Source organism: Trichoplusia ni, chromosome 1 (genome assembly GCF_003590095.1).
Source record: "Trichoplusia ni isolate ovarian cell line Hi5 chromosome 1, tn1, whole genome shotgun sequence".
Classification (NCBI taxonomy): Eukaryota; Metazoa; Arthropoda; class Insecta; order Lepidoptera; family Noctuidae; genus Trichoplusia; species Trichoplusia ni.
The window spans coordinates 19,480,035-19,490,260 of record NC_039478.1 but is presented as its reverse complement, the minus strand read 5'-3'; the positions used below and the strand labels follow the sequence as shown (position 1 = coordinate 19,490,260).

At 37.8% G+C, this 10,226-nt stretch overlaps 1 protein-coding gene across 1 annotated transcript in view; it reads left to right on the top strand.

Annotated features, from left to right (window-relative positions):
* The first annotated feature begins 4,463 nt into the window (after positions 1-4,463).
* Positions 4,464-10,226, top strand: part of LOC113498219 (frizzled-2) — a 129,382-nt gene continuing 123,619 nt past the window's right edge. Inside the window, exon 1 of the mRNA XM_026878166.1 lies at positions 4,464-4,690. The gene's annotated coding sequence lies outside the window, so the exon portion shown is untranslated. The remainder of the gene's footprint in view (positions 4,691-10,226) is intronic.

Here is a 10,226-nt window from a genome sequence, read left to right as displayed (position 1 = left end):
TAATTGGTGCTAACACGTTGTTAGCTGTTTCAAAGATATTGAATGTATAATTTTGGGCCGTTATCTTGCATTACCTGATAAAAAATTAATTTGACCTATAATCATTTAAAGTTACGTATTGACAGTTGCTGCACTGTTTTCGATAAAAGTATGGGTTGTGGAGGTCAGATAGGCGATAACTCCGTTTCAAATATTATATTCAGCTGATTCAGTAAAACTGAAAATTGGGCGTCGACCCAACAATTTACTCTTGGATAAGGTTTTGGTAAAAGAAAAAATAAATATTACACAAGACATTACATAAAACCTTGTAGCCCTAATACAACCTGAATTTAAATTTTATCAAAACCTTAGAGGAGTTTATGAAGTACTTTTTAAACATTCTGTAGATAATATCTTATAATACTACTACTTCCATTACCACTTAATACCAAGTAGAAAGAACGCTGAAAAATGAAACGAGAAGATAATTACAAAAAGCCTTATTATATCCACAACAGATCTGTTATGATGCAAGAAATACTGGAAAATGTATCTCAGATTCCAGAAACATCTTTCATTTATTAATGCTGTATGTGTTAGTAAAAGTTTTATTAAAAGTTCTACCGAGAAACATTAATTTGTTGATGTCACAGTTCATTACAAATCTGTTAGACATTGACGACTTCTATGAAACTTTGACAAAAGATTACTTTTGATTAGATAGGTTGATAGGTCAAAAAGTCGAATGACAAAATCCAATCTGTATCGGATTAGCAGAATAGTTCTCAAAGGGTTGATCCCCGGCAGTAGGTGCGACCGCGGGCAGCGCCGCGGGCGGCGCACAGCGCGACCGGCTCACAGCGCGACCGGCTCACAACCCGCTCCCAGACGGAAGGATTAGTTATACCCTACCCCTGCCTCAGCCGTTAGCTTGGGTCGGCCTTCGACATCCCGGACTAGACATTTTTATGGCCTACTTCTACCATAATCTTTCCATATGCATGTCTCGAGCTTACTAAGTAATACATTCCTAGAACCGGGTTGAAGCTGAATTACTATCGTTAGGAGGGGCAAACTGAATAATCTTGCGTACCAGATCTACTGAATTACCATTAAACTGTAATAGAGAATCTCGTTTCTGCAATATGTCCCGTTTTTAGATACCAGATCACAAAATGATACCCTTTTCATTAAATTAACTCGCACTCAGTTCGTCACTCATCGCCATGAAATAAACAAACAGCTTAATAAACATCAGTTCCGCAAACAATCGACGTCCATTCAATTGCGAATGAAAGAATTTGAATATAAAGCACGCTCGAAAAATACTTTTTTTCATAAAAACAGCCGAAACATATTTTGCGGACATAATGCGGCAAAAAATAACGAATCATCCCCTCCGTCCCTTCCACATACCTTCTGGTAAAGAGAGAAAAACACCAGGAGAGCGCGGCCATTGTGCGGCGCGCCGTCAACGCCGACTTTTTATTCTAACTCCACTTAAAAATTTAACAGAGCTCTGAAAAGGTCGTCGTGGAGTGGCGCAACAGTGGCGACACTGAAAGCCACCGTGCTGTAAAGGAAAATAAAAAATTACATATTGAATTCAATTTGTGTTGCTCACTGACACCGGGATTGTGAAGAGCGGAATTCTGTTTTATTATAAAATATAGTACCGTTCAGGGCTAGCGGGAGAGCCGACTGCGACACGTCTGCTGAAAAGGACTTGTGTTTTTCTTTGTGCGAGCCTCAACACAATAATGTTATGAAAGTATTTCAAGCGGAGTGCGGGGTAGGCTTGGACAATGAAGAAGCATTAATTATTAAAGACATTACTTATAAACCTTTACGCAAAGTCAAATTCTCCATAATTACCCAGTTTGCAAGACGGGCAATGAACCGCAGCATTGAATTCAGTTAGTAGGTAATGGAGCATAATCTGAGCAGTCTCGGAGATGAGCTGTAGCCTAGCGCACCTCACTCATCTTCTGAGGTTCTCTATTAGAGATGATGAGCTTACTTGTCGTACTATCTCTGAGCTCTCAATATAATGACATTGTACTTGAGTAATGAGCAGTTTGCTTGTAACCTTGCTTTAGAGCTACAAGAGCTGGGTAGATATAACATGACTTAGGTAAAATTGTTACCTTGTATGATTTTAATTAAACACTGGTTTGTATATTGGACTCTACTGCTGTCATTAACAGTAGGTAACTTTATTATTCTTAGAGTTATTTGATCCAGAGTTTGAGTTCGCCCACATAAAAATCGAAGTAGCTATTTTTTATGTTATGCTATAAATATCTTCGAGAAAATCATAATAAAATGCAAGTTTTCAAGAGCTACCTAGAAATATTATCCGTAAATAATAAAAAATATTCCTCCAATGTGCTTCCCTAAAACTACATGAGCATTGTTCCATTTTCACCAACGATAACTACTTCAATGTGAAACTCTTAGTTTTTAATCCTTCATATTCCTGAACATTAGTACATGCTCTCCGCTATACCTCGCGAGCCGCACTATAGGCAGCAAGTTAGCCGGCTCCGGCGTGATTAGCATCTTACACGTAGCGTCTATAATCCGGGCACAAAGGCTCTATCCTGATTGATTGCAGCCTGCGGGCGCGGCCGAGATGTATCGGCGCCGCGATGGATAACGAACGAATTACACCAGATGTATTTGTGTTTGAGGATTTCGTTCGGATCTACGTAAAAGGTTTTAGTGTTAAGAGTTCCAAGAAATGGAATCTTGTTAACGAATATTTTTCTGGAGCGTAGCGCACAAAGAGTTATTTCGTCTTGCAAATGTAGCTATTAGTTTGGGATTTTCTATAGAGCAAGGAAATTATTATTTTCAGAAATATGCATGTCTACTAGACTAAATTTTTGCAGCGTAAGTGTAGGTGTATTTTGTCTGCAGCTCAGGTAAAAATAGAAAAACGGATTACAGATAATATAAGTTTAGCTTTGTTTCAGTTTTTTTCAGCGAATTAGAAATGCTTTAACAAGACATTTAATCAAAAACATTGCAACAAACAGAATACTACAAGAACGTCCATAGACAACAGCAGTAGGTACATTTGGTCTACAAACAAGCTAATACCTGTACAATACGTTACTCGTGAATGTACCCGCGGATCTCCGCTCACAGATGCGGTGGAATCCGCCGCAGATACGCGCGGAATTGCTTTATTCCACTTTGATTTATTTGATTTTGTTTTTTACCGGAGCGAGTGGGATTGCCTTATAACCGTGGAAATAGATTTACAATATCCGTTTGTGGTATTACGGCGCTAAGGGAGCTTGGTGACATGTTACATTTACTTGTCTATAGTAAGTGTATTGCGTCGGGGAGAATCATGCAATCTCGAACACGGCTTTTAAATAACCTAAAACGGTCCACTGAAAATCAGAGTCATATAGAAATGGTGTAAGAAGGTATAAAAATTATGTCGAAAAAAAATAATGTTATCTCCTTCTGTATCCATTTAAAAAAAAGAGTCCACTGATTTATTTTCTTCAATTCAAGTCAAATGTAACCTATCATATGAATGCCATAAACAAGTAATAAACCTATGACCTGACATTATCAACAAAGCATTAACAACTCTTAAATCAATTGTCCCCCTGGTTTAACAGTCCGCAATCATGTTAACTGCCCCGGCTCCGCCTGCTTAACTTTATGGCAAATAAAAATTTTACGACTATATTCAATGGATCGCGATTCCTATTAAACACTAGTTGTAACAGGGGCCACAGGGGCTAGAGGGGCCACAGCGGCGACTACTAGGGGTTGTATGAGGTTTATTGAGCTGTAATTAGTCGAACTTGTAAGGGTGTGTATGAGATTAGGATTTATGAAGCTATAAAATGCTTGTGTACAATGTGGGTAGTTTTTAAGTGAGTACTTTGTAGTAATAGAGTCATAAAAGACTTGCTCTATAAACTGGCTGTAAACATTACTCTGTAATCGTTAATATGATACAGAATTGATGCCAATATCATAGACATAAAGTAACCAGTTAAAACACAATATCAAACTGTTAATTAAAATTAAAAAGAAAAAACACCATCGAAGGCAGGTTCATCACGAGACTTACATAAAATTACTTAACCGTACAACTATAAGTACATAAGTAGTGTCGGATTTAAAGCGCGGCTCGCAGGCTCCGCGCTCACTCGCCGCCCAGCGACACCGGCGCCCGCCCGCGCCGCGCCGCCCTCGCGATACGCGACACGATACTACGCGGAAATACGAACATGTTACACCAACACTAAAATCATAAAACGTAGAATTTAGCTTATTCTAATCCTAATTATATTAACTTAAAGTATTAACTTACAATAAAATTAAGCCGTAGTTGTTTAAATCGAATTAATACTAAACGTACTCAGTGTAATAAAAAATCAAAGAACAAAATTGTATACAATAATAATCATAAAAATAACGTTTTAAAACTAACTGTTGAGCGATAAAAATAACTATCAAGTTAAACAATAGTCAGTAGTTCTTAACGAGCTGTGTTTGGGCAACACAAACAATCCGCGCGTTGATGGACTTACGACGCCACGCACGGCCAACGGAAAGAGAACTTTAACAATAGGCGTGTAAGGTGTGTAATCGCGTGTGTTGTCTGCAGTAAGGTGTTCGTATGTGGTAAATATTTACGATACTACTAGTGTTCGGAGGTGACTCGGCGCTGCAGGTGAGCTGATTGTTTTGCAATCAAATACATGTTGTTTCCTTATTACTAACTACCTTAGTAGGATTAACCACGGAATCCAAGGCCCTTTCAGAGTGGCATTTAAAGGTAAGCTTATTTTGGAATTCGCTTCAAGATGCTGAAAAACCTTCATTATGCCCGAAAATTATGCTAATGTAAAACTGCCTACTAAAGCCAAACTTGTTTGAAACTGTACTGCTATTTAATTATAAACAACTTTTACATTTTTACTTAAAAAATACTCATTGTATCGTACAAATGATTATTACATACATAGTCCTCGCCTCGGTCGTGGCTCACGTTTGTTAGCGCAGCACCGAGGAGCGCATCCTGTGACGTAATCCCCGACGTGTTGCACCTCTCATGCAGAAGCTGAACCACCAGAGACATGCGAACATGCACAACATTGTAACTATGTTGTGGGTTTAACTCATATTACAGGATTTCGTGGGATTATTGTCGTTGGAATTATTTAGAATTTTAGATGTTGAGGTCAAACAGGCGTTTTGGACCTAGAACTATTTACTCATAATACAATAGCAAGTAATTAATCTAATCTAATTATTGGCTAAGTTTTGTTCTCACAAATAAAAATTGTGGTTTGTGCTTTGAAGGCATTGCCATTTCGAATGCAGGTTTCTTCTGAATTCTCGTATTTGTCAGTGATGTCTAAATCTCTTATTGACAATGCTTGGGATGCAAATTTCACAATTGAAACCGCTACTACAGATTGAAACTATTGAGGAGTCTTCAGCAAGTAGTGATGCTGCGCTGAATATCTCTTATAGTCAAGTGATCTCATTGTGATGCCGGCCTCGCACCTCTCGTGTCAACACGGAAAACGTTCCGATTATAGTTTTATAGGATAATTTATACGAAAGAAGACATTTTCTTTTTATTGCTCAATACATATAAAAATATTGCGCGTTTTATGTCCGTGCTAGTACAACACTCAACTTTTATTTTGATGTCATGTATGAATGTTGATGTGGAAGTCAACGCCATAGATATTCAATTACTTCAGGAATGTCATTTTCTGAAAGGTTCATCATAAACCATCGGGTGGAAGTAATATCTCAATAAACCACAAAGTTGCCTTTAACTCAAACTAAAACCAAAAACTCCTGCAATAAAATCCTCCAAATAAATATCATACTATTCCGTAGCTAACAACAAGTCATATGAAATCAGTCTCACTATCGTTCATTGTATTACACAAAAGGAGGGTATTCATCAATATTCCATAGAAAAAGGCCGAAACTAGTAAATCCACTCACATACAAGAGCGTCAGCGTTTAGGATTCCGCAGGCGGCGGCGTCCAATCACGCGGCATTGTGCCCGCGGCCGGCGCAATTAAATTACGCGGGTTCCGTACGGCCGGGGAATGCGTAACCAATGCATGCTGCCGATGTCCTCACGTCATTTGTCCACTGGTTTGTGGTTTATTGATACACGTGCACAGACATGTTTACTCTTAGTCTGTATGCCAATTCTATATAAAAATGAAATATTCCTTTACGTTTACCTGGACGAAGAACTCTTTCAAAACCAAAAAAAAGACATATCATTTTTAAAAGACACCTTGTTATTTTATGACAAATAATATATTAACATTTAAATTACTGGTCAATAATAGTATTATAAACACTAATAACTTTCTTTTTCCCATGTTTCTATACACTCACGTTTATTGTTTGTTGTTCCGGTTGGATTTTTGCAACTCAATTTTGAGACACTTCCCGAGAAGTAGCTCTTGCTAGCGAGTAGCTAGCTGAAATTTTTGGAGTAGCTTCAATTCTACAATTTACAACTTTAACAACGGCTGGACCGATTTTGGTAAAAATTGATTTTACAAATGGGCATTTAAAAACGTGGATTTTAGATTGTTTAAATCTAAAGTCTAGAATAAAGTTATTATGAAATCATTGATTCACATTCGCAGATCAAGTTTGATTCCCATATAAGTCGACCTAACAACAAAGTCTTACTGAAATGGCCGAGCAAATTGTAAAGCTCGAACAAATATAAAGGATAAAACAAATAGACGTGTTTTAACTGTATTCCATTGCTACCAACCTTCAGAATCCCTAAACCAAATAGGATTATGGACATACATAATAATATATTTTACCCTCGTGTGTGCACTGTACAGTGACCAAGCAAGTTTCTGAACCCAAAGTTAGTTTTACAAATCTGATGATATTAACAAAGTGAGCAATAGAGTTTCATCAAAACACCATATGCGCTATACAAATCAATGTTGCTATTGTTGCGACGTTTAATATTTGCACTCATATAATAACATTTCTCTTACAATCGATAATGTCAACACATCTGCGAGACTTACATATCTTCGACAAAAATATCTCTATTGAATAACAAAGGAAAATCATTCTTATCTTGATAGGAATACAGTCCTCATCATCAGTACACAGCTTGTCAATCGAGAAATGATAAATTAACAAACCCCTATCATACCAAAATATACTCTATCACAAAAAGATAGAGCCTATATTTGTATACAAGGTAAATGTACAGTCGAATGCAAAATGATGAATTAGCCGGTAGTGGGCGCAGATGTTCGCGAGCGTTCGGGCTCGATCGTGCGGTATCGGTATGATTGATGGCTGGTAATGACGGCTCATTTCCAGTGCACGCGACGATACACGCAGTTGATACGCTGATCTGTGGGAAAGTGCGCGGGAGGGACAGCTGCGCGCTGAGGCTTAAGGAAAACGGGCAATACTCTTGAGCTGGATCACGAAGTAATTCTGATGGTGCTAAGGAATTTCATATCAAATGAACCAATAGTTAATCATTTTCGTGAATTTGCCATGATCATTTTAAAAATTTTGCCTTTTATATCCAAGATCGTGCCTTTAAAAAACGGTGGGTGGAGATGAAAAGGGTGAACGTTCTAAAAAATACGCTGATAAGAATTAATTTTAAATCGCTGTGTGGTTAGAATTTTGTTTATTCCACTGGTAGACCTCCAATATTTACCCAAAGTCTAGAAGTTTATTAAATTTAATTAAAATGTGCTTTTACTCCATAAACACTTTGATTCTCTAAAAAAAACAAAAGAAAAGCGTTTTTTGCAGCGTTTGTAATTTTTATATTTGTAATATAATATATTCTTCTATTGAGAATTCTATACTCAACGTCATTATAATAGTAATGTAAATCTTCTTCAAAAAAGTTGTCTCTTTAGAATGCCATCAGCATAGTAGGCGTAACTCTATGTAAATCCTTATTATAATAAATTGAAAAACACACCAACACCAACCAAGATTAACCGAGCCAAACACAAATTGCATTTCAAAGAAAAAATAAGCCGTGCATTTCCATCCCCTAACCCTAAACAAGTGAAATATGCCGCGCGTGGGGACAATACCTTTATTAAACTGGATAGACCAAGAAAACCGCTTCAAAACAGATCCCAACTTATTATAATATAAATGGAAAATTCTGCGTGACGTGAGTGACGGGCGCATTCACTGCCAATTAAAAGGGTCGGCCAGGAGGGCCCCGCCATCCATCACACTGGATTATCTGACGACACTATTATTATTAGCAGCCGCCGATAACCGGTTTAATCCGCTTTTTGTTCGGCAGTTTTCGGCAGACGTCGGGTTTTTGATATCGGTGATGGGGTGTTGCCTTCTATTGTGTGAGTTGTGAACCGTTCCAGTTATTTATGTTCGATTAAATATTGCAAAATAGTTGAATTTAGTAAACACGCGTTTGAATGCACATGTGTGTCGCAGAAATGTGGGTAGAATGAGTTGTTATTAATCTGACTTTGGCAAGGCCCGAAATATTCGTGAACCAATAACAAAATTCAGACGAAAGCTTTCAATTGAAAACAATAAGTTCTTACAACATAACAAAGGGAAAACAATAAATATTTACCATTTTAAAAGAAAACGTTTTCTTATGAAATCTATTAGGAAAAGGTGAGAACCGTAACTCATCGAAGTGTTTCATTATCTCTAAAGTGTCACTTCAACAAATTATTCTTATTGTTCAAGACTCAAGTGAAATAAAATCAATCTGTCAATTATTTTCTCACTTAGAAATCATCTTCTACAAAGGTTGCCTCTTTGATAAGAGACCAATTTACTGACGGCCGGCGTCAATTTATAAAGGACAAAAAGGTTTTTATCTAAAATTCAATTTAATTTAAAAGTGACTCCAACATATTGAAGCATTACTAGAAATAAATATGCAAAACATCCGTTAACAAATCGCTGCTATTTATAAGCTGGATGGCTGCCTACCCTCAGAGGAAGCTAAACGATATTGATGATGAAACCGCGCGCTCAGCACAGAATTATTTATGATACTCCTCTAGATAAGAGGAATGCGTGCTCTTCATCTGTAGCTGCGGCTGCGGGGCGGCTGCGGGGCGACTGCGGGGCGGCCGCGGGGGAGCGCGGCGCGGGGGTGCTCATTTGAATACGTGTTTTTCTCCCCGTGGTATATTTACAGACCTTATTTGTGTTTGATTCGGGTTGTAAGATTTTATGTAGGAAATGATATAGGAAGGAAATTAAGTGCTACACCGACGTTATTTACATAATATATCATATTCGATGGCCTCGATTCGCTACATAATATTTTGTTGAATTTATAGATCTCGATGGTGAGTTGTTCCTGTAGGTGTTATTGACTCCTTACCTATTATACAAAAAACTACTCGACCGTCATAAATCATATTCAGTTTGTACCTCTTATTTTATTAGATTTGCTGGTTTTAGTTTGCAATGTTGGTCGTTCTACCATTTACTTCAACGCACTAGTTTTCCAATCGTCGATAGCCATTGTCGTGCCGTTACGACTAGTGGGCTATTACAAATATATACCGGTCCCTCTTCAAAGACAAAATGCGAGGTAAACGACGTCTCGGCGGCTAACTGTCCTCATATCGCAGTATTTTTATTAAACAATTATGTGGAGCAGTCGGATTACTCTAATAAGGCCGCGCCGATGGAGCGTGGACTTGCGAGAATTGCTTCATTTGTGAGCGCAGCCTCCCGCTCGGCACTCCGGCCCTCGCCTCGAGACATCCTGTAATTTCCGGCTTCCCTCTGTTCGGTTATTCCTTACTTTTTCCTCCTCTCAAATCTTCTAAGAAGGTATTAGAAGATTAGACGGACCGCCAGAGGCTTCGTGAACTCCAAATTATATTGATATTGTATGTGTCTCACGTTTTCGTGAACGTAAGCCGTATCAGCATATCTTTTGGTCCCGATTGGAGTTCTACGTGAATTAATAATCTTCTGAGGAAATATTTTAAAGAACCGTTTTGGAGAGTTCATTTGGGATTCCGTCGATGCCTATGAATGCCTCATTGGGTACGCAGTCTTAAAAGCTACATTACGTATTATGATTTATCTTTTCTTTATTGTTTAAATATTTATTGAGATTTAGTTATGAGTTAATAATTCACAAGAGATTAAACTAGAATTCTGTGATTCGCCTGATATAGTAACTATGTAGTTACAACACTTTCTG